Source organism: Sminthopsis crassicaudata, chromosome 1, assembly GCF_048593235.1.
Source record: "Sminthopsis crassicaudata isolate SCR6 chromosome 1, ASM4859323v1, whole genome shotgun sequence".
Taxonomy (NCBI): Eukaryota; Metazoa; Chordata; class Mammalia; order Dasyuromorphia; family Dasyuridae; genus Sminthopsis; species Sminthopsis crassicaudata.
The window spans coordinates 158,955,203-158,980,198 of record NC_133617.1 but is presented as its reverse complement, the minus strand read 5'-3'; the positions used below and the strand labels follow the sequence as shown (position 1 = coordinate 158,980,198).

General features: G+C 40.5%; 1 long non-coding RNA gene and 1 pseudogene across 1 annotated transcript; one reads left to right on the top strand and one right to left on the bottom strand.

Annotated features, from left to right (window-relative positions):
* Positions 1-1,902: 1,902 nt before the first annotated feature.
* Positions 1,903-7,618, bottom strand: LOC141544312 (uncharacterized). Its single transcript, XR_012482576.1, has 2 exons — positions 6,512-7,618; positions 1,903-4,852 (listed from the first exon to the last, which is right to left on the bottom strand). It is a non-coding gene; the product is annotated as an uncharacterized LOC141544312 (long non-coding RNA).
* Positions 7,619-9,313: 1,695 nt separating this feature from the next.
* Positions 9,314-15,514, top strand: LOC141549431 (SAP30-binding protein pseudogene; annotated as a pseudogene).
* Positions 15,515-24,996: the final 9,482 nt, after the last annotated feature.

Sequence of the window (24,996 nt, the reverse complement as noted above, 5' to 3'; positions counted from 1 at the left end):
GGCTTCCCACCCTTGGAGCAGACAATCAAAGAGAGGAAGCGCCTCCTGTGGGCAGGACAGCACCTTAAATCCCTAATGCAAAGCACCCCCTCCCACCACTGACCCTCCTCATGGGCTGAGAGTCTTACATTCTAAACTCCAGATCTACCCACGAAATTGAACTTGACCAATAAGTACGTAGTTGCCCATATTTGGCTGAAATAGGGAGGAGGTATCATGAGAGGGGAATGCAATTATGCCCTTGATGTTCACAGTCCTTCAGGCCTACTCAAACACTGAAGTAGATGAAGCCTTATTCAACTGTCTTGAAAGATCTCACCTCATCTCATTCAGTCCCTCCTCTTATTTTGTACACTGAGATCTCTTCAAATGTTTGTAACATAATTTCACATTCCCTATGAATTCCTCACTTCCTTCTGGTTCCCGTTGGCCTTGGGCTCCACCCTTGCCCTTTTAACAGCATCCATCTAACAGACCCTTCAGCTTTCTCTTCCAACCTGATCATTCCAGACGATGAGTTTTGGACAATTCTGGTTATTAATCTGATCAAACAAGGGATGCAGACAGGGAGTAATATAATACCACTAAGGGCTATAAGGCCAAGCCAAAGGAGCTGCTTCCACCAGCTTCCCAAACCAGGACCACCAAGAAGTATTGAACAGTGAGGTCCACATCTGTACAGGAAACACGAGCAAGTTTCCTAACGTTCTTAGTGATTTCTCTTACTAGATTTCCATGTCATTTGGTCCAATATAACAAATCCCTGTCCAATTAAGAGGTAGATGAGTATAGGCAGTTAAACCACAGATCCAATAATGACCCTTTAGAGCAGGTTGTTCCCTTGAAAATATGTAAAAGGGTAATATTGTTGGTCTCTCATCCCTAGGGGGCCTCCCCCCCCCAAAGATGACATAATGGCATTTCCATAAACCTTGCTCCTTCCTCCAACTACAATTGGCAACTGGCCACTGATCTATTAGGTTAAAGGTACTCCATAATGTTTCCGGGTGTCCCCGGAGTGACATTATACCAACCCCATTGATAACTGTACCCAATGTATATGTTCCCTTTGGGATTGGTTACTAAGTACCCAGGCTGGGTTTAAGGGGACAGGTACCCATGGCCATTGGTTTGACAGATCCAACAATTTGATAAATTAAAAGTTCTCCCTATATTCTGTATGAGCAGGAGGAACTAGTTAAAAGTCTGGTTTCTATGGCTATCATGAGGAAAGAGGTAAACCCAAAGCTCAGGGAAAGCCCCATGAGGTTCAACCATTATAACACCGTAAAGTTAAGGTGAAATTCCAAAGTGAAAATATATCAGCTTCCAAACAGGCAAAGAGACCCAAAGTAAGAAAAGAGAAGTCATACAGTCACAATGCACTGGATTCAGAATCAGTGTTCCCATTCAGTGGAGGTCCCCTCCTCTTATGTAATTGGAGGTCATCCCTGTCTTCAACTGTCCACTCTGATAAAGGTGGCGCCACAGGTCCTTTTGTCCTGGTGTGGTGTCCAGCCTCGTTCCTGGGTGCGAATCGCAGTGTCTGAGGTCAGTGCCACCTGGTAGGGTCCGCCCCAGCTTCTGTCCTTCCAGGAACGGATCAACACCCAACCTCCAACCTGAATTCTATGAACAGGGAAACCTAGAGGAGGAGTCTGAGCTATTAACCCTTTTTGTTGAAGTTCTTGCAAATGTTTTAAGCAATGATTTCACATATCTCTTAACAAATAAATCCTTTGTCTCTAAAATAGGCTCCCAGTCTCCCTCATAAGCCTGGATGACCCGACCTGCGGGTCTCGAACTAAGGGGGTCTGAAGCCGCGTGTCAACCTGTAAGCAAAGCTAGTAAGGCAACAACCTGGGAATGGGTGAAGAAATCAAGAGGCGGAGACAACTCTGTGCAAAGCAGAATAGCTCATTTATTGGAGGAAAGTACAAGGCTTATATATGTTTCCAGAGTATAGGTTTGAAAAAACAGTTCTGTGACTATGTGACTAGGGGTGGTGGTTAAGGAACATCTGGTGGTAGATATGTGTGACCTTGTGATATTTTATGGCAGGATGTTCTCATGCTTCACTGTATTGCTTATCAGTTCTTGGTATTTGGGGTGTGGGGCAGAGGCTCCAGCATGTCCCCCTTCTTTAATTAGAAAATAGGAGGGAAGGCATTTTGACTCAGAAGCATCACGTCTAGCCAATTTGAAATTTTAATTATTATAATCCTGTTGTTATGGTTTTTCTCAATTCTATGCATAGGGAGGAGAGCACTGAACAGAGCGGAGAATTAGCAGAGGCTTCTATCCCTAGGGTCAGATGGTCCACTGCGACCAACAGCTATGGGGAACATCAATTTTTGTTGAGTTTGTCTGTCTTTGTTAGGCCGTTGAGTCATAGGTGGTCCTGTCTATTCTATGGTAGGCAGAATTCCTAATGACCATATGTATTGCAGGCCGATTTGAGACGGGTATCAAGCAGACAGTCCTGATGATCTTCCGGTGCTCGTGTGTTGCTGAGGTCAGTACCTTTCTGCCTTTCAGGGAACAGCCAGTGAATTATGAGTTTTGCATCTCCATCTCCATATTTCTCTCCCCTAGCAAGAGTATGAGAAAGCCTGGCCTTTTATAAAGGCTTATCAGCCAATTAGAGGTTAGAATTTGAGGGACTAATTCTTATGAATATCATTTTGCCTTCTCTCTTATCAAAGGTGGGAAAAAAGATTTTTGTGAGAGTAAAGGCCAATGCCTATTGATGTACAACAATTTGCATTACATCAGATAACTGTGAGATTTTATTTAACATTATCCGATCCAAACTTTCTTGATGCCGCCAAGCAGCATTGTTTTTTATCATAAATTGTGGTAGACTCGCAGCTAAAAAAGCTACCTCCTGTTGTATTTTATATATTTGCATTTCCTCTATCACATTAAGAGCCAAATTAACCAATGATATAGCTGTATCAAAAGAACTGTCTCGTTTCATTCTAGTTAATTTTCTTATCATGTCTATAGACAAAGAAGGATTTTTACCAAAAAATTATTTAAGGGTTTGGCACATACATCTGTGCAGGTGCGGGGTACGGAAGGGCTTCACTAGTTGACTCGTTCCGTATCGTCTGTATCTTGACAGTTCTTTATTAATTGTCTATGCCCAGGGAGGGAGCCACTCTTCTCTGGAGCACAAACATCTCTAGGAATGGCTAGTTCCTAGCATCTAGTGTCAAAAATATACAGAGTTCATGGAACGGTCAAGTTCCCATAATTCGGAAGCTGAGGCCTGTTAGATTTGAGTGAGCTTATAATCCTAATATGAAATTTTAAATTTCTTAATCATTTGGCCTTAAGATCATGAAAATAATAAGAGGACTGAGCTAGTGGGGTGAAATTAGAGTAAATTAATTTCATTTTCCAATACATAAGACAATTACACATACAGTATTACAAAAAGAACAATAACAACAATATGGGTATGGCTAAACTATTAAAATAAATGGTAGCGCTACCTGATCTAAATAAGAAGCCATACCAATGATGATTAGTATCTGATGTCAGTAAATGAGAGGCCTCGATAAGTTGTCCTGCAGCTATAAGAGTCTGTATTTGATGTTCATTTAATGCGCGCTGATTAGACTCTAATAGTTTCTTCATAACTAAAAACTTGTTCAGGATATCCACAAGAGGTTGTAGTGACAAGGAGATATGGGGTAAAGGAAGAAGCTTGGGTACCCAGGTTATTAGAAGCTATGTTGCGAAGATACCTCATATATCATGGAGAAGTTATTCACAGGATACAATGTTAAATCACACAAATTGGATGAGTGTGAGAGAAGGCAGGGTTCCATCTGCCGAAACATCATCCCACAAACAATCCCCCTATCAGTTGCAGTACAGTCAGACAAAGTGTGGGTTACATTATTCAAATCTATCAGTTTCCATACAGTTTCCATATAGTTTCCATATATATATGAGTAAAGCAAAGTAATTAGGTAAGACAAAAGGTAACACATGAAATTGACACATAACAGCCCATATCTTAACTGGACAATACACAATAGTTCCAGTACACCAAAGAGAAGTACACATAGCATTTTCAGGTCATTCTTTTTTTTTTCCATGCTTCTGGTAAATTAAACATATAATCCCACATTGCAACAATCTCTGAGCATTTTCTTTTTGTATCTAGGTATACATATTTTGTAAAGAGCATTTGGTCCACTTAAATAATTTACTAATATTTCCAGTAAAACCCAAACTAGTAATAATACTATCATCAAAAATCTGTAGAAATTGGCCTTGACATTTTAAAGTATTTTGGTGGGGTAGGATCGTCGTGGGCAACTATTGAGCATTTACAGTCAAAGCCTGAGAAACATTTTGTCCAGCACTGCGCAGTCTGCTGGCCAAGTTCCCAAGGTCTATTGAATTAACTATACCCAAACCAGTTCCAGCACCACCAAATAAAGTGTCAAACCAGGTTCTTTTCTTTCTAACACAATATGTCAGAGGAGGAAAAGTTACATTATTGGTACAAGTTTTAGGAACTCTTATGATTGATGGAGGATGTTTTGTAGGAGGGGGAGGTGTCAGTAATAGATATTTTATCTAATAGTGAGGTTTCAATACCGCTATCAAGATTTTACATGCACAGTTTATCAGTTGCTTTTCAATGTTTGTCTCAGCTTGTTCTCTGCATTCAGTTGGGAAGTCCACACCCTCAGAGTCCACTCTCTTTCCTATGTAGCACTGCTGTATCTGGATCTGGAACAGTCCTTTCCAGCTCAGGGTCAGCTTGTCCTCCTTCCATGTCCTAACCAGGACCCCGTCTCCAAGCTAGAACTCATGCACTGTTGAAACCCTAATGGAGGAGTCTGAGCAATAAGCCTGTTTAGTTATAAAGTTTTCAGATGTTACAGTAAAGACATAACATATTTCCTTAAAAACAAATCCTTGGTTTCAAATATTGGATACAAGGAAGAATTTTGAATCCCTTTAAATCAGTTTGCTTTCTTCAACCAGAAACAGCTGCAGTTTCCTATTGCTGCTCTACCCCTGCAAAAATACGTTTCGTCTCACAGTCACCTCTCCGTGACTACCTTTTCCAACAAGTTCCTTCTTTTCCCCACTGATTTCTTCTTGAAATCATTTGTTCCCACTAATAAATCCTTCTTAAATCACCTTTATTCTCCTGTCCCATCTCTCTGTTTCTCTCTTCCCAATGCCTACTTACTTAAACCTAACACTTCCAAACCAATAACTCTTCTGACTTCATTTAAACTATTAATTGCTTTTTGTAAATCAATCTCCCTTGTCCCTTGTCTTTAATCACCCCCCTTTTTTTTGTTTGTTTTTTTAAAACTTTAAACTTTATGATTCATAACCATAATAACAAATTACCCAATGTTTCAGAAGCAAACCAAATAGTTTGTTTTTTTTTTTTTTTTTTTTTTTTTTTTTCTCTGCCTGAGTGCTTCAAGGCCACTAGTAAGAAGCTTCCCAGGCAGTATTAAGCAGATAAGATTGTAATGTCGTTACTCCCCTTTAGCAGGCTTTGAAAATCTGCTTTTCAGAGAAAACTTTCCCACCAGTTTAAAATAGTCAAGTTTTTTCTTTTTTTTTTCTTTTGTTTTACTTACAAATTGGTACAACAGGTTAAAAAGTTTAAAATCACAATTTTTAATACCAATACATTTTGAACCACTCTGAAAGAATTACTATTCTGAATGAATTTCAATTTCCACAATTCAGCCTGTTATTTTTCTAAGCCTGTAACACAGAGGCTGAATTCTTATCTCTTATGAGCTTGCTAACTTTTAACACAGAACAAAAAATTCAAAACAGACAAACATACACAGACAGACACAGAGCTCTATTTTTTCCATCCAGGCTCTGCATGCTTTTAAGTTAAGATCCACTCCATTCTTTTTACAGAGTTTATATAATTGTGAAGCATATACTCCTGAATCTGTTGGCTCAATTTGGGCTTTAACTGCTTTCTGCCCCATACCTCATCTAACTGCATCTAAGCAGTCAGGCTGTTTGCTTCTTCTTGATTCTAAAAATCAAGGAGTGCGTCTTTCTCTGTTCATTTTTGTAGAGGGAATTTTAAGAGGCAATGTGTGGGAAGGGATTGCATAGAGGCAGCACGAGACAGCCGCCGTAGATAAGATTCTGCATTGATAATTAATTGTCTTATTCCGCCGTCAGAAGCGGCACTTTCTACAACTTCATTGATTAAAGTCCAATAAGGGAAAACATTTATGGGGACGGAATCAGGTCCTTCTCGTTTAAGAACTTCATTCAGATCACGACCTACTCTCTGCCACTTAGCGGGGTGTATTTCTGGACCGTTTATTATAAACCAGGGACAAATTTTGTCAATATAGATAAAGAATTTTATAAGATCCTTTTTCTTAACTTTTAAGCCTCTTTCTCTAAAGCTTTCTTTGAGATCTTATATAAAAGCTTGTTCTTTAGAGAGTTGGGAACCCATGAATGCGGCAGATGGCGTACTCACCGTTCGCAGTCTTTTGATTGCTGAAGTAGGGGGGTCTGGCCAGACGGGTCCGTTCCTTCTCCTCGCCGATCTGCCGGGCTGCCGCGAATCTTCAGGTCCCTGTTCGAGGGCGCCAATTGACCCGACCTGCGGGTCTCGAACTAAGGGGGTCTGAAGCCGCGTGTCAACCTGTAAGCAAAGCTAGTAAGGCAACAACCTGGGAATGGGTGAAGAAAGCAAGAGGCAGAGATAGCTCTGTGCAAAGCAGAATAGCTCATTTATTGGAGGAAAGTACAAGGCTTATATATGTTTCCAGAGTATAGGTTTGAAAAAACAGTTCTGTGACTATGTGACTAGGGGTGGTGGTTAAGGAACATCTGGTGGTAGATATGTGTGACCTTGTGATATTTTATGGCAGGATGTTCTCATGCTTCACTGTATTGCTTATCAGTTCTTGGTATTTGGGGTGTGGGGCAGGGGCTCCAGCACCTGGAAAGGATGACTGTACAATAATTCATAAGGTGAAAGCCCAATATCTCTACGCGGCTTGGTCCTGATTCTAACCAGAGCAAAAGGAAGGCATTTAGTCCCACGTAGTTGGGCCTCTAAAGATAACTTAGTCAGCTGCCATTTTATTTCTTGGTTCATCCTTTCTACTTTCCCAGAAGAGGGAGGATGCCAAGGGGTATGGAGATCCCAAGTGATTTCTAAGGCCCCAATCAGATTCTGCAATACCTTAGCAGAAAAATGTGTTCCCTGATCCGAGTCTATCCTCTCCACCATTCCATATCTGGGAATAATTTGTTCTAATAAGACCTTACTTACTGTTGAGGCAGTTGCTCGGCCTGAGGGGAAATGCCTCCACCCATGAGGTCAGATGGTCCACTATGACCAGCAAGTATTTGAGGCGACTCTGGTGACAGCTCAGTAAAGTCCACCTGGATGCTTTGGAATGGTCTGATTCCTAGAGGTTGTCCCCCTTTTGGGATCTGGCTTTGAGCAGCCTTGTCAGTCCTTCAACAAACGAGACAGCCGTCCACCAGGTGTCGGGCCATAGTATGTGGGCCGGGGGAAACATACCTTGTCAACACAGCATCACACAGGTTTTGGACATCCCAATGACTGCCCTGGTGCAGTTGCTGAAGGACTTGCCCCATACTTGCTTTGGTCGGTACCTCTCTGCCATCAGGCAAGAGCCATCATCCTTCCAAGTTCTCAACTGCTCTGAGAGTTGAGGCCTTCTCTTTTCCTTCTGAGTAAAACTGGGAGAGGATAGACTAGGGGGAAGTACAGGTATCAAGGTCATTATGTGAGAAATTTCCTGATCTCCGGCTCCCTTGGTCTCCTCATCTGCTAATCTATTTCCCCTTACCACAAAACAACTTCCCATCTCATGTCCCTTTACATGTATTACTGCTACATTCCAGAATGTTTTCCAGTCCCTCTTTTCTCCCAAATCCTTCCAAATCTATGCATCACACCCCGGGCATATCTCAAATCAGTGTGTGTGTGTATATATATATATATATATATATATAGTCCCATCCTGGTCCCACAATAATTTCAACCTTTGATTTAAAGCATACAATTCACAAGTTTGAGCAGACCAATGGGCAGGTAGACTGCCCTTGGTAACAGTGGAAGTTCTAGCAAACCTATTTCTTTTTCCCATAAATTCTAAACAAATATTTATCATAACCTCGTGTTGATAACAATAAGGAATTTGTCCCAATGACTTTATATCCAAGCAGATCTTTCATAAGTGAACATTATTCATATAAATCAGTTTGTTTTTAAAAACATCCAATGCAAATACAATCATACAGAATGTCTAATTCCACACAAGAGAATTCAAGAAGTTTTGATATGAGATGCCCATTAACTTGTAATGGGGGAGACATTCTGCTATTCTGAAACATAAGATTTTATCAAGTATTCTGATAAAGAGGCAGGGTTTTTTTTTGCAGAACTAAGAGGCAGGGAAACTGAGGCAGGACTGAGTCAGGATAATTAGGGAAACTGAGTCAGCACAATAATTCAGAGTTAAAACATAAGCCAGCCAATCATAGTCTAGCCAATTTTCGGCTAGAGTCCCCTGTAAATGAATTTACAGGCCGAAAACCTAGATGAGTAAAAAGATGTTTATTGCAAGGTTTGGAAGCAAGGTTAAGGTCTGGTTAGAAATTCCTTGAGATGCAAAAGGAGGCCTTTTGTCTCTGCAGCCTTCTCCAAACCCAGATCTGCTACAATCAGGTGTGTCTAGCTAGTGGACAGGTAAAAAGCTTTTTCAACTTTTTTCAGCCTCTCCCTTATCTGTAGGGACAAGAGAGCGAGACAAAAGGAGACCTTTCATCAATCGCAGCAATTCTTAAAGAATTGTGCCCGGGCATAGAGCTCTAACAATGATCCAGGCCTGAAGCAGCTTGGATGTCCACTGCAAAAAGAAAAAAAAATCTTTTACCTTTTCCAGAGTTCCATTCAGTACCCAAATTATGTCTAGTTTTCGAGGTCCTTCATCAGAGAACCAAAATTATGAGATAAGAAAAGAGTAAGTAGTTTCAAATTCGTCCTGAACTGAAATAAGACATCAGTTTTTCCCAATTTTCTGACCAGTTGAAATCTCAGTTTCCTTCCCCCCTGTTTACAGAAACTATCAGATTATACATAACTGACTAGTAAATTTCCCAAAATAGCAATAGTCAGCAATAGTTTTATACAGCAATAGTTCTGTTCTCCAGGAGACAAAAAGGAAGCAGGATTAAAATTATGATCTTGAATTATAGAGCATTCTTTTCTAATAGTATTGCCTCATGTTTCAACACTATGGAATCTGTGAGTCATCTCCCAGCCCTCTTGATTTAATATTGTTCTAACTTGAATACGCCTTCATTTCATTTTCTCTGCATATTTAATAGGGGATTGAGTGTCAAAAGTTCTTTCCATATAAATTTTTTCCCCACCATGATCATGCAAAACATGAAAAACGCATCTGAATATAGATCTATAGTCAGGAGTCTGGGATTGGGGTTCCAGAGATTGCCAGCTTCATCTCAAAAAGAGAGGCAAAGTGGGAGCGGTCCTAGCACTGTATATCTCACTGACCACTTGGCTCTGATTACAAACATAAGAGGAAAAACCAGGGGCATGATTTATTTAAGGCAGTTTTACTTCAGGTAGCTGTCCTAATTTTTAACAATCCCACCTCCAGATGGTGGAATTTAACAACCTATGCAAGCAGTTATACCTGAATTCAAAACTGCAAGTAAATATTAGCTACAGTCCCAAAAGATTTTATCTCCTACAGCAATTATCATTAATCAAGGCTTCAGGTGAATCTAGTTCTCAAGAATCACAGTAAAGATTCATCCTAGAAAGTTCACAGATTATACAGTTTCTTTCATAAAATAGATGGTTCTAGGTTTAACATTACAGATTATTTTGACTTCAAAATACTCAATACAAAGAAAAATTCTAAATCTCATGTTGTCCATCCAGTTTCCACAGAAAAGAAATTTTCAGATCTTTCAGAGTTAACATTAATACTCTCTTCATTCTGAAAAGGATTAAAATTTTTGCAAATAACCCTATCAAATTATCAGATCAGATTAAAATAATCTTTAAACAAGGAGACTATCACGCATGTAAATAAACATTAAATAATTTGCTTTAGTCAGATGAGATCTGAGTAGAAATGAATTGCTTTCAGAAAACTTACAGTTCCAACTCCTTAGAACAGCTATAGACTTGAAAAATAAAAATAAAACATTCAGTTATTAACACCATATAAATGTAGGCTGTTTCTTTAAACGGTAGGAATAATTAATATCTAAATCAGCAAGGAGGTACAGTTATTAAAAAAAAACAAACAAACAAAAAAAAAAAAAACACTATACTTAATGGGAGGAGGGATTAGAACACCTGACCAGGTCCCTCTCCACGTGGTCACCCTTCCCCAACACCACCATGCTTCCCGACCCAATACATCATAGCTCCATTTAAACTATTAATTACTTTTGCAAATCAATCTTTCTTGTCCCGTCTTTAAGTAAATATGTATGTATATATTTTTAAACTTTACACTTCAATGTTCGCAAGTAAGTGACCCAAACTTCATAAAACTTAATACATGCCCAACAGAGCTGACAAATACTTAAGGCATAACTCAGTTACAAATTACCCAATATCTCTAGCAAACATACTATCTAAGTAGGGAGATACAACCACAACCTCCCCTAAGTTAAGCTATCGGCATTTTGTTTTTATAACCTATATTTTAACTTAAAATCCCAAACGCAGCTTTAAATTCCCAATAATATAAAACTACTTTGCCATCACATTTAAAACAATGAACTTCACTAAATAGCAGTTTCTTTCCCCTGGCCCACGTGGCCCTGCTGCAGTCAGGAAAACGTGGGAGGAAAAGGAAGGAAGCCACCATCTTCATTGGCTCAATCCCACATACTTCCCGATGTACAGGGTTTCTGATCCTAAATGGGATCTACTAACAGGTATTTCTGGTCAGCTGAAAAGGCCCCTGCTTCAAAAGACATATTTCTCCTCCGGGCCCAAAGGCCCCTAGAAGGGCTAATGGAATTAAATCCTCTCAGGTCCTTCCCTTCTGGTACTCCATTTAATCCTTTTGGCACACCCAGTCTGCAACAAAACAACAATACCTTATCATCTTTTTCTTGCTTTTTTATTTTTCATCACATTTTGGCAGTTTGTTCCAATTACTTAATTTATCTCCCAAGGGACTATCTACCGGTATTTTCTGATATTTTTCTCATTTCTCTCCTCGAGGGCTGGCTAGGACTAGGCCACACCCATTGAATTTGGAAGGAGTTTAATAGACTCTTAAACACCCAAACACGCTAACCCTCACTGGTTAACTCCAGTCACCCAGAAGGCCTAGCTATCTTCCTGTCTAGAGCACCCTTCCAGAACCTATAACTAGACTCAAGGGTTCCCAGGACACTTACCTCTGGGTTGCTGCGCAGCAAATTACTTGACTGATCTGTCCTCCACCAACCGGTTGGGACTTTCACCATGGAGTTTCTCACTTTGATTTTGTCCGAGTTGCTCCACTTCGGGCCCATTGTACATTGGGGAGCAAGTAGAAGGCCCTGGACGCTGGCGGGCTGCCTAAACCAGGGCAGGGCGCCTCCCTGCCAGCACCCAGGAGTTCACTTACTCACCGAGTAAAGGATCCCGGACGAGCCCCCAAAACTGTGTGGTATGGAAATGGTGAGGGGTCGCCATTTAATAAAAAAAAAAAAAAAAAAAAAAAAAGCTGAAGAGAGCTCTAGAGAAAAGCAAAGTTTATTGTACATTCTCTCAAGAAGGGTGTCCCACCCTTGGAGCAGACAATCAAAGAGAGGAAGCGCCTCCTGTGGGCAGGACAGCACCTTTAATCCCTAATGCAAAACACCCCCTCCCACCACTGGCCCTCATCCTCATGGGCTGAGAGTCTTACATTCTAAACTCCAGATCTACCCACGAAATTGAACTTGACCAATAAGTACATAGGGGCCCATATTTGGCTGAAATAGGGAGGAGGTATCATGAGAGGGGAATGCAATTATGCCCTTGATGTTCACAATCCTTCAGGCCTACTCAAACACTGAAGTAGATGAAGCCTTACTTCAACTGTCTTGAAAGATCTCACCTCATCTCATTCACCAGGATCACACAGCTAGGAAGTGTTAAGTGTCTGAGACCACATTTGAACTCCGGTCCTCCTGAATTCAGGGCTGGTCCTTTATCCACTGCACCACCTAGCTGCCTCTACACCTCTTTTATTAATCTAGGTTTTCAGCTCTGTAAATTAATTTACAGGGGACTCTTGTGCCACTACTAGACCTCATTTAACTCTGTATCCTTGCAATGAATCCAAAGGGGTTGCAGGGGAGCTCTATTTGACTCCCTGTGTTGGGGATGTGCAGGCTTTTGATAAGACAAGGCGTGGGTGAAGTAAAAGAATTTACTAAATTATAAGTAAAAGTAGAAGTAAAAGTTTATTATCAATCATCAAGAGATCTCAAATGGAGCAGAACTCTTGGATGGAATTAGAGTTCTGTCCCTTCTGCCCATTCTTCCCACCCTTGTAAATATGATTTGAGACAAGACAGAGCTATTGGGTTTGAATAGGCTTCAGTAAGGCTATAGAAAGTTTGATTAGGGATAGTTCAAATTGTATAGAACTCAAGTGGAGGTACTTAACTTTCAATAGAACTGAATTCTCGTTAAGTAGGGGTACTTAGCTTTAGTTCAGCTCTATAGAAAACTTGGGTGGTGTCAGCTGAACTCTATAGAAAGGTAAATTAGTAGTAATTAACAGAGGTGGGGTTGGGCTGGCTTCTGTGTCACTGTACTAACTTTCCAATTGATAGAATGCTTTGCTATTATACTCATCCATGGGCCCAAGCAACCAGGAGACAACTTGAAAATCTCTCCTCTGGAACCGTCTGTGCACCCAAGGGGTATGCTTTTCTTTGCAAGGTAGATGCCCCATCTCCCTCCAAAACCACTCAGGGGCCTATGAAGAGAAACGCCTCTGATTGGAATCCTCCCCCACCTGTGATTCTCTCTACCCGGTGCCTAACACCTTTCAAACACTATGGGTCTTGTACATTAGGTTATGTAATTACCCCTTTTACTGTGTATAATGCCAGCACCACAGAAGCAGAGACCCCTGCTCTCAGCAGACAAAAGTGGGGATTTTGGGTTTTGCTGAACTCTATAGAAAGGTAAATTAGTGGTACTTAACAGAGGTGGGGTTGGGCTGGCTTCTGGGTCATGGTAACTGGGAAGTTATTTTTTTGGGTTTCCAGCCTCAGTTTCCCTCATCAGATTCCCATCACCTGTACCCTGAACCTGCCACTAGACCTCAATTAACCCTAATTTCATCTAGGTACCTCTTACCTAACTCTCATCATCACCGTATTGTTAGAAGCACAGGCTTTGCCCCAAGGCACTTCTGCTCAGAAAGCAGAACTTGTAGCTCTCATAAGAACTCTCCTCCGGGAGGAAGGGAAAAGGCTCAATATTTATACTGATTTTAAATATGCCTTCCCTATCTTTCATGCCCATGGTACAATACAAATAGGGCGATTGCTAACTTCTAATAACTCCCCTCTCAAGCATTGCCCCGAGATCGTGCAGCTGCTGGAAGCTGAACATGCTCTCAAAGTTGCAGCTGTATTCTGTGAAGGGCATCACACCAATAATGCTATGGAGGCAAAAGGAAACCAATTAGCAGATGCTGCAGCAAAAGCTGCTCCTAAAGGGTCAACAATTATTACTCCCTTGGTGCCTCATCCTAGGCCAGACCTTACCCTCTCATAGAAGCAAGGAAAAAGTCTAAGGGGTGTGCTTTGTCCCCCACTAGATGATACACTAACAGGACACCCACTCATTCCTCAGTCCATCATTTGGACATTAGTACTAGCCTTCTACCAAGCTATCCACCCAGAAAAAGGGCACTTGGCACACTCCCTCTTCCAAGGGCCTGACCCCTCGGAAACTATTTCCCAAGTCAGGGGCAACAGCCTGAATCTTGTCTGAGACCTTTACTCCTTAACAAAGGTACCTTTGGGCAGGGAGAACACTTCATTGTGATCCTTCACAATCTTTGCACCTCATCTTGGCTCTCCTGAATCTCCTCAGGTGACTACATCAATAGTACCTGGATTAATCTGAGCTGTCACCTGTGTGTGACCATGGAAAATTCACAACCCTGGCAAGATTCACCTTCCTTTATAAAAAGGAGGGAACTGAACCACATGACCCCAGGGTTATCCTCTACTCAAATCCCAATGACTTCCTGTCACCTACAGGAACCGGAATAAAGTCCCTGTTGTACAGGTACAAAGAATCTTGAAGGGAAAGGGAGGAAACACCCAGTTCTATTGTGCACCCTTCCTCCAGGCACTGGGCTAAGTAGTTACAGGAATCACATCATGTGATCCAATCCATTAAAATTTGATTGGAACTTTCAAGGGATTCTCTGCTTTATTCAGAGAATAAGGAGCCATTAAAGCCTTTAAAGAGCAAAGAAAGACCAAGGCTGGGAGGGGAGCTTAAAAAAAAAAAAAAAAAAATCAATGAGGGAGAAAGTCAGGAATCAAGGAAGACTCCTTACTTTACTACAGGGCAGAATGGCAGGGAGCAGAAGGAAGGAAGCAGTGTCCCAGCATCCTTTGGGAGAGCTCGCCCTGGGAGGCGGGGCCAGAGAGAGACAAGAAGCAACCTCTCAGAATTTTTTGGGAGCCCAGGCCCTGGGAGAAAGGCGGGAAGTAAGAAAGCCAGGGTGGTGGCTAACTTCCTGCCAGAGCTTCACACTCCCTCAGTAGTGGGGAAAAGCCACAGGCTGATGCCCTAAAGGAGTTTTCAGAACTAGAAAAGAGATTCTCAGAAGCCCTTGCCTCTTTCTTTGCAAGAGTCAGGAGCATGTCTCCTGATGAGATCAGCATCCCATCCCCCCCCCAGACACCTGGCAAGAGCTCAGGTCACCTCCAGGACAAGATTGAATGATGTAACTCATCCATCCTTTCCCTTCATTTTCCCCTCATAGTTTTTCTGAGGATGAAGGAATTTTCCCGTATCTATGAGAAGCTTATCCACTACTATTCAACCGATGAACTTGTCACCTATTATCCCAAGGATATTTTCATCCCTCTGGATGTGAAGACTCCTATATGAAGCATTAGCCAAAGCACAGAAGATTGAAATGGACAAATTGGACAAAGCCAAAAAGGAGAGAACAAGAATGGAGTTTGAGAGAGGCCCCCACGAGGGCACCCCAAGCAATGCCCCAGTCACGGCCAGCCCCAGAGCTCCAGCAGCTCAAAAGAGACAGAGTCAGTGGGATTGTGCTATCCCAGGGACCAGGACAGCCCAGCCTACCATCCTTTCCCCAACAACTCCCTTGCCAGCCATTGTCACAGTGACAACGGCGCTAGTGGCCCCAAAACGACGGTCATCTCAGCTGTGGGCAGCATTGTGAAGAAAGCCAAGCAATGTTAGAGAACTGGACATACTTTCTGTGGAAGGACAGCTACTCCAGGACCTTGGCACTACTATGACTGATGTAGAATGCACCGGCCCTGGAGAAGGGCAGGAAGTAAGAAATCCAGGGTGGTGGCTAACTTCCTGCCAGGGTCTCTCACTCCCTCAGTAATGAGCAGCTCCCCAAAGACCCTCGCGAGAGTTTGTGTTCGAGCGAGGAAGGAAAGAAGACAGCATCTTGACAGGGACACTGACAAGTCAGATGATCCCTGGGAAGGGGAAGGGTTCGTGCATGCTGATGAAGAGAGAGAGAACAGGGAGGGAAAACTCAGCTCTCACTAAGATTTTCTGGTATTCCTAGAAATTCAGTAAAGAAAAAAGAAAACATGAAGCAATTAACACCTCTTCAAGCTACCATGCTTAGGAAATCTCTGAAGAGGGGCAAGAAGCTCAGGTATTTTCAAAGGATGATGACCAGGAGGATTCTGAGGACTCAAAGGATATAAGACAGCAGCAGCACAAAGAAGATCTCTTCCTGATGGGGCATTCTCATCTCCTGCTTCTCAACAACAGCAACCACCTCTACAGTCTGTTCTTCCTGCTCCAAGTCAGTCACTTGTCATACCAGGACTCCACCCTGCTCCATTACTACCAGCTCTTGGGCTTCTTCCTGGGCCACCCCCTTCTTAAGACCACTTGGAATGCCAGGGATTAGAGAGCCTTCACCCAGGCTTTTACTTCCTGGACCTTGCCCTCAAAAGCTATGTCCTCCAGCACCTCTAGCTAGTCCTCCACCTTCTCTTGGGAAGATAAACCCACCTTTTGTACCCCAACTTGTTCAGGCTCCACCTGGGCTTTTTTCCATCAGCTTCCGTGCCCAATGCACAGATTTTAAATGCTCTACCGAATTTGATCCAGAAACCTAAAATGCATGATAGTACTGCAGCTACCATTGAGAAAAAAAGTCACAGCTATCATCAGTGCCAAGCCACAAATCACCAATCCCAAGGCAGAAATGGTCAGATTTGTGCCTACTGCACTGAGCGTTCAACGAGAAAACAAAAGAGCTACTGCTGCTGCTCCCCAAAGGAAGTGGGAAAAGGATTTTATTATACCCCTTGCCAAAACTGTCCCTGAATCTGGTCTCTGTTCCTGTTTTAATACAGGCCAAAGAGTATGTGTAAAAAGAATGTGATATAAAATAAGTCTCATAAGGAGGAGCCTGACAAAGAATGGCCATGGACCCCATCATCAGTGAATTATCCCTATCAAAAATGGTAGGGTTACTCTGAATTTGCTGGTTTAAAGACCACGGGTGTCATAGACTGTCATAATAGGAAACATGATTCCTAAAAGCAGGAGTTCTTATAAACTGGACCCAAGAACAGAAGAGTTAACTTGTACTCTGTCATAGCATTTTCTCACATCACTGTAATGTTACTTAGTATCTTCATGTTATTTAGCTTTAGTCAGAATTAATTGTACAGAAGGTAAAAAGGTTCCATTATGAGTGGACTGGTAAAGTTCTATAGAAGTATTCCTTCATATCTCTACTATATCCATTATCACCATTTTCGTTTTCCTTTTGAAGCACGAGATAGACAGGATTTTCCTCAAGTGAGTTGGGTCAGTTGGAGGAGAAATTTCTCAGAAAACAAATATTCTCGTTTTTGTGGTTTTAACTTCATTTTTTATACGCTCCTTGTAATTCTTTTGTAAAAACCTTACCGAATGTAAGATATAGACAACCTTATTTTCCTTCAATGAAGCAGGATGTCTGAGGGAGGAAACTAGACATGTGTTAACTGAGATGACTTCTAAGTGACGAAACAAGTTGTGATGAGTGTCTCTTATAAAAGAAATGTTTTCTACAAAAAAAGAAAGTTTGTATTCAATCTTGTCTCCAGAGAAAAACCCAAAGGCTGAAAACTCAAATTGGAAGGCACAATGGTGAAGGGAGTAGCAATACTTTCAGGTGTCCAGATATTCATCTATTAGATGAAAAGGCTGGAAAAGTAAGTGATGGCTTTATGAAACAGCCACTCTTGTGCAAGAACCAAATTAGTTCGTTGAATAAATTATTCCCTCTAATATGGCAAGAGTTTATCAGACATTAATTTTAGGGGAAAGGGTTGGCATGGAAGATGATATTTGTCACCTAATTTCAGCACTCGGAGCTGAATCTCCATATCCCTTATTATTCCTATTGGTCTTTCCCTTACATCCGTGTAGCATTACCATTGGAACGATAATGCCTTTTCTTGGTGCAAACAAAACTATATCACAGGCTTTTGAAGTTATCCATTCATTTGTTCTAGAAAGCATAGCTTCTAAAGTTAACGTCTCAACCTTGCTCTCTCACACCACAAAATAAATAAGAAAGAAGTTAAAGAGGTAAATAGAAAACTAGAAAAGTTAGGTATAATAAATCTCTGGAGAAAATTGAATGGAGATAAAGAGGACTGAACTTTCTTCTGGGCAGTTCATGGAACCTATATGATAATTAACCATATATTAGGATATAAAGACCTCAAAACCAAATGTAGAAAGGCAGAAATAATAAATGCATTCTTTTTCAGATCATGTTGCGATAAAAATTACATTCAATAAAAGACTAGGGGAAAATACACCAACAAGTAATTGGAAACTAAATAATCTCATCCTAAAAAATGAATTGGGGGGGCAGCTAGGTGGCGCAGTGGATAGAGCACCAGCCCTGAATTCAGGAGGACCCAAGTTCAAATCTGGTCTCAGACACTTAACACTTCCTAGCTGTGTGACCCTGGGCAAGTCACTTAACCCCATCCTCAGGAAAAGAAGAAAAAAAAAATGAATAGGGGAAACAATAAATCATAGACACAAGTGCTTGAGGAAAGTCTGATTAAATGAATCAGTTTTCCTTAAAATGGAGGGATCCCAAGTCAGAGATTCTCCCATTTTGGATCAAAGTCGTGGGGTTCTGCAGTGATTGGAAGTATCTTGTGAAAAAATTCACGCTCTCCCCAAATCAAGTAAAGGCATTGATTTTATGCAATCGGCAGATTCCTTTCAGAGGACACAGCAATGTAGCAAAGCAAGACAAGAATATTTATAGAATAAAAAATCCTGGTTACCTCAAAGTATGTAGATTTGGAAGTTATTGAAGTGGCTTACTAACATAGACAGGTTCGACCGATTTGGTGAAAGTCTGCTTAAAGTTATCCAGAATTAATACAGAAAACTCAAATTGGGGGAGGTCAGTTATGTATGGCTATGATATTGTAACAACAAAGAAGGATAGTGGGCAGATGCCACACTGGGGAAAGGCTCTTCTGTTGTCTGTGGTAGTGGTTCAGCATTCTGCTAAGCATCCTGTTGGTGCTACATTCTTAATTGATTCTGTACTACATCTAAACCAGATGGTATGATCACAGGGCATTTTAATTTCATTTAAATGCTCCTATCCCGTCCCCTTATTGGGGTACTGTCCAGTGGGGGAGTGGGGACTCAATATTATCTTCAAGTCTCTGGAAAAGTTTTCCACCAACTTTTAAAGTAATAGAAACTTACTGGCAATCTGGACAAGCAGGCCCTGTCCATCCCACACCCTTTGCCTGGCTCTTCAAAGGAGCCACAGCTTCCAGCTCTCTCAGGAAGCATATTTGTCCCATACTTTTTAAAATGAGACTTAGTTTCCCCGATTTCTATCTATCCTGCCTTAGAGCAGTACCTCCTGCCACAGCCTTTTTACAAAGACAGGAGATTCCAAATTGCTCTTGGTTTGTTTTTGTTTTTTCCTTAGTCTCAGAGCACTTACTTAAACCTTCCTCAGCTCCATGTTGGGAGATGAATAGCCTTGCTGTAGAAAGCAGGCTATATGTCCTCTCTCACTTTCCTACCCAACTTTACAGGTGGGAACTTTTTCACTCCTAATTTTCTCAGTCCCAAGGACTTTGGCTCTTAGCACATTCTCTCCTATTTTTTCTGGATTAGCAGCTTTCTATGCCTACCACCAATTAAAGGGTTTTTTTTTAGGCTCCAATCCTGGCTAGGTTGCAGCTTCAAGAAAGATCTTTGGAATGATGATTGGGGAATATAATTCCAAAACAAATGTAATTCAATTGTTGAGAGTAAAGATAGCTTCTTTCTTTCTCTTCTTACTCCATGACTGCAGCAGGGAAACGAGGAATTAGAAACTATTTGATAACTCCTTAACTACTTTCAATTTGGTGAACACCTTTAAAGGAAAGGCCTTTCTTGTGGCTTTTCTCTAGCTTGCAGAATTCCTTGTGGGGATTCCTGTGGTGTCTCTCTAGACTTGTTCTCTGTTCTATATCTAGTCCTTGACAAATTCCGAGTTCCTCAGGGAACATTTTGCTGCTCTCCTCTAGAGGAGGACGAGAGGCTATAGAATATGGATACTGTCTAGAGTCCGGAGAGGAGCTATTAAATGGAGGACAATAAAGCTTTTTTTCCTAGAAGTCAAGGATTTCAGTCTTTCTAGTGATGGCTGATTTCCCATTTGGTGACCGTTCATGAGGTTTGTTTTTTTCCAGTAAGGCACAATACCACCCTTCTATAGTGGGGGCAGGGGGGACAGCAGGAATTCCCCAGGGGCACACAGGTGGAGCTGTCTGAAGCCTTATGCTAGTCCAGATTTGTGTGTCCAAGTTCAGAGCATTTTTTAAAAACTTTTTGCTCCTAGCATTTTCTCCTATTTTTCCTTGTTAGTTAGATGGGCCAGCAGCATTCTTAATGCAGCCCACAAGTGGGATCTGATGCTTTTACTGCAAAACACCCCCATTCCTAAATGTCCTCATTTCCACCCTGGAGGACACCCCACTTTTAATCTGCTCCTGAGATCAGTTTTCTCTAGGCTTCAAGCTGTGAATTTTCAACTGCCTTCCGGCCTGCACACAGAGACTGATTGGGACGCACAACATACAACCAGAATCCCTGCTGCCGTTTTCAGACCCCACACCTCATGCCTTACCTCCTGGCATGAACACCCCAAAATTTCTACAATCCTTGTCAGCTTGAAATATCTACATGAAGTTGAGATCTTTGTCTTTTTTCCATTAAATGAATTTAAGTTTTAACTTAATGGGGAATGAAGCAGGTTGTGATCCCCATTTAAGAAACTATTGATCCTTTCAGATTCCCAGCCCCTCCTGGCAGAGCCATATCCTCCCCAAACAAGTTGCCTTTCCAGGATGCCAGAGCCTTTGATTCAATTACAAATCCTGGCCAAAAAGCATCCCTTGGAATTCCAATAGGAGATCTGGGCTCATCCCAGTCCCCATTCTGACTTGCTTGGGTCACCCAGCCCCCACTGGTTCTGATCTTCTCGGGCTTCCCAACCCCCACCAAGACACCCAAAGCAATAAGCTTCCATCAACTAAAGTATTTGCAGATGGACCTTGGCAGCTATCTTTGCTGTCAGGACTTTCTGTCCCCTGAGAACTGCATTCTCAGTACAAAACTCCGTTTTCCATAGATCTGCTACTATAGAAGTCATTCTCTGGGTAAACTGATTTCTATCAAACAATAAACTTTCATTTGCAACTAATATTTGGGAATGAGTGAATTCTTTCACTCCTAAAACCTGTGGCCGATTTAAAGGAGATTCTTACTACTCATAGTCACTAACCCCTAGACCACTCTAAACCTCATCAACATCATGCCTCTCTTTGAGAATAAAGGACAGCCACTTTTTAGAAAAAAATAAAAAACAGGTGATGATGACTTCTCCCCTGTGGACATGCCATGGTTTTGGTTTCACATACCAAATGGATCACATCTGACTACACTAAGGGAACTTTTCTGCATGGTCCTTCTCTCCCTCCCAAAGGGTATTTGCTAGTTAAACTGATTGGTGCCACTTCATTCACAGAAAACCCCTACTATGTAAAAATCAAAACTCCTGAGCAGGCTGTATGCTTTTTGACTCTAAGACCCTAGGAACATAAGACTATGTTTTAGGAGACCTCAACACAGAATTAAGCTTTTAGAGGGCTTGAGAGATGTTCTAGCTGTCACTAGTTTCTACTTAGTATATACACTGGCCTGATGGTTGCTACAAGAGCCAGCATCCTTATGACCCTCTACCATCACTGGCATTAGTGCCGGTAATTACTAAGTATCCTCTTTTCATCATGTCTATCATTAAAGTTTCAGAAGTGTATGAAGGCAGATCTATATTTGGCAAGTGCTTTTTCCATAAAGGCTACACAATGATGTACCCCATACTAGTTTATCCCATTTCATGAAGAGAAATAAGTAAAGCCAAAATAAAGCAAAGAAAGGTCTTAAGTTCAGTGTATTTCAAAATGCCAACACCTAGGTCCTAATCCAATTTCTGGTGCTTACTAGCTCTTAAATTATAAGCCATTTGGCCCCTAAGCCTCAACTTCCATTCCTATAAGGTAGTGATAAATAGCACCTGCAGGTAGCCACCAAGAATTGTGAAAATTATTTGAAAAAGAATTATGAAAAGAGTTAGGATGAAGTTTATATAGGGATACTCAAGCCCTATGGACTTCCCCACTCTACATAATAAATCCTATTGATGGGCAAAACATTTCACATCAGTTACTACCAAAGCTACTTCCTACACAGGCCATGTTTATATAGCATTTTCTTTATAGGATTCTCTCCTCAATTTTCCCCTAAGATGCTCCGGAAATCCAATTTCACAGATAAAGGAAAGACTGGAGAGACAACAAAAGTCTAGCAGATAGCAAGGTCCACTAGGCACTTAAAATAAACAGTTAGAAAATGTCTTTAGAAGTCTTGTGGTTCAATACTTATTTTATGATTGAGAAACAATGAAATTTGGAAAGGAACTGGGACTTATTCTACCAAATTAACTACATTCAAAATACTTCCTCAATACATACATGCCAAAAAGTGTGTTATATTTAAGTAGACCAGGTAATTCAATCTCAATTCTGTTCCCAAATCAAGATCCTTCTACCATTCTCACATTCTGTATTGGAGAAGGGTTTTTTTGGTTTGTTTTATTGTTGAGAAGATAAGAAAAGAAATCTTTTGGGAGAAAAAGGAGGATAAACATCCCTAATTAAAGCAGGCAATACTTAAATTGCTTTTAAAAAGAGAAAAAGCTTTAAAAACTTTTCTTGTAACAGAAAAAGAAAAAATTATTTTTTTTTAAAGGAAGAAAAAGAGAGAAGAAAGCCTTCAGACGGAAGAGCAGTAGCTTAACAAAGAAGAGAGTTCAGTTCTTCTTCCCTCCTTGCAGCTGCTTTTGAAGGCTGCTCATAGACTGAGCATGCTCATTAGCAACTCATCCTAACTGCCTTTATTTCTTTTTCTCTTAATTTCCCCTTAACTCTGTACATCTGTACTACCATTTGTTATCACTTTCAAGGACTGATGGTGCAGCAATTGCTTCCAGGAGAAATTGAACTTCAGGAAATAAAATATAATTGAAGCTATTCCTGCTGGAGTGAAGAGGTTTCAGGTGACTGCTCAAACATGTAGATAAAAGTAGACAGATAAATATTTAACAACAATCCCACTGGAATGTGGGAAGATATATTTTCAAGATTAATCTGCTTTATTGATTATTTCTCAATTACTTTTTAAATTCTAATCAATTGGTGAAATTATTAAATAAGTCCTGATTTGTATCTTGCTATTTTCCAAGATGTAAATGCTCATACTGAAAATGATGTTTAGCTGGTTACAAGACACCCCTACTCATAGATCTTACTTTCTGAAATCCTAGGTAGCATTTAATCCAACCAAAGTTTAAATTAAGAATACAATGGAAGAGCCATCTTTTGACAGAAAATGTCAAAATATGAAAACAGAAAAAAAGAGAATTAGAGCAAAAAGGGATAGAAGAACATGAAGTGTTAGTTCATAGACTGGTAGCCTTTAGCTTCTAAGAGACCTGAAGTGTACTCTAGTTTAATTTTCCAGATAAGAAAGTCATAATAAAAATGAAATATCAGAGATGTGATCTAGAATGCTGAATAGGCTATAACATTAATGGGCTGAACTAGAAGAGAATTTAGCAACTGAATAATGCAATCTCCTAATTTTGTGTTTAAAAAAAAAAAAGAAAGAAAGAAAGAAAAGAAATTTTGGATGAGATTGATGGTCAATATTTTTCTCCAAAGATTTCATCCTTCCCCTCCTCACATTCCCAACTTTTTCTTTCCTTCTCTTTTTTTCTCACCTTCTCTGTCCCCTTTGAGAAGTGCAAGTCTCTGTTCAAGGGAGTTGCCCAGAAGGAAGCTCTAGTTTATCCTACCATCACTCCATTTCCTGCCTAGTTTGGCTCTTGCCATGTATTCTCTAAGCAGATAGCAAGAGTTTACAATTGCACAGATAATTCCATGGAAGAAAGCTATGATCAAAGAAAAGATGTCTTATGAACTAACTTGTGAATCTTTAGTCCTGGAATCAGGAGAATCCGAGTTCAAATCTTGCCTCAAACAACTTACTAGCTGTGTGATCTTTGGCAAGTCACTTAACCCCAACTATCTCTAAACAAGCAAAAAAAAAAAAAAAAAAGCCAATGGGATTAATTTAAAAACCATGCTATGAGAAATCTCAGCATGCCTAGAAAATCTGGGTATGACTAAGGCAGAATGAAGAGAGATCATTCTGAGGTGATACACTGAACATACATTCTAAGCATTATGGCAAAAAAAAAAAAATACATAGATGTAATTTGGAAAGAATAAAATCTTCAAAATGTTATAGCAGAACATCTTTCATTGTACAAAATTATTCAGTAACAGTTTTAATTGGTCTGGGAGCAAATGCATAGATATAGAAGTCCCTTAACCACCTTATTTACAATTCTGTAGACAGTAGATAAAATGGAATCTAACTTTCCCCAAATTATCTACCTTAAACCACGTCAGCCACCAGGCCAAAAAGAAAATAATCATGAGGGATTTATGGGGTGAGGTATTGTTTCCTTCCTACCTTCCTGACTTGATATTCTAGAATCAAGGGTAAAATAGAAATGAAAAGAATCCACCAATCACCTCCTGAAAGAGATCCCAAAATGTAAACTCCAAAGGTATAATATACACAAACTCCAGAGATCCTAAATGAAAGAGAAAATAATTCAAGCAGACAGAAAGAAATAATTCAAATCTCATGGAGCCATAGTAGTTAGTATAACACAAGATTCAGCAGATTCTACATTAAAGGATATTAAGGCTTGGAAATTCTAGAAGCCAAAGGAGCTAGGACTATAAGCAAGAATCACCTGTCCAGTAAAACTGAGAATAATCCATCAGGTTAACAGATGAATATTCAATGAAATAAAAGATTTTCAAACATTCTCATTTCTCAGATATATAAAGAACTAATTCAAGTTTATAAAGGTAAGATCCATTTCTGGAACAGAAAGTTTTGCAAGTGTCAATGCAGAAAAATTACTCATTATTATGTCTTGTAAATAAAAAAACTATAATTAAAAAAGAAAAAGATAAATCCAATTTCCGATTGATAAATGATCAAAAGATATAAATTTT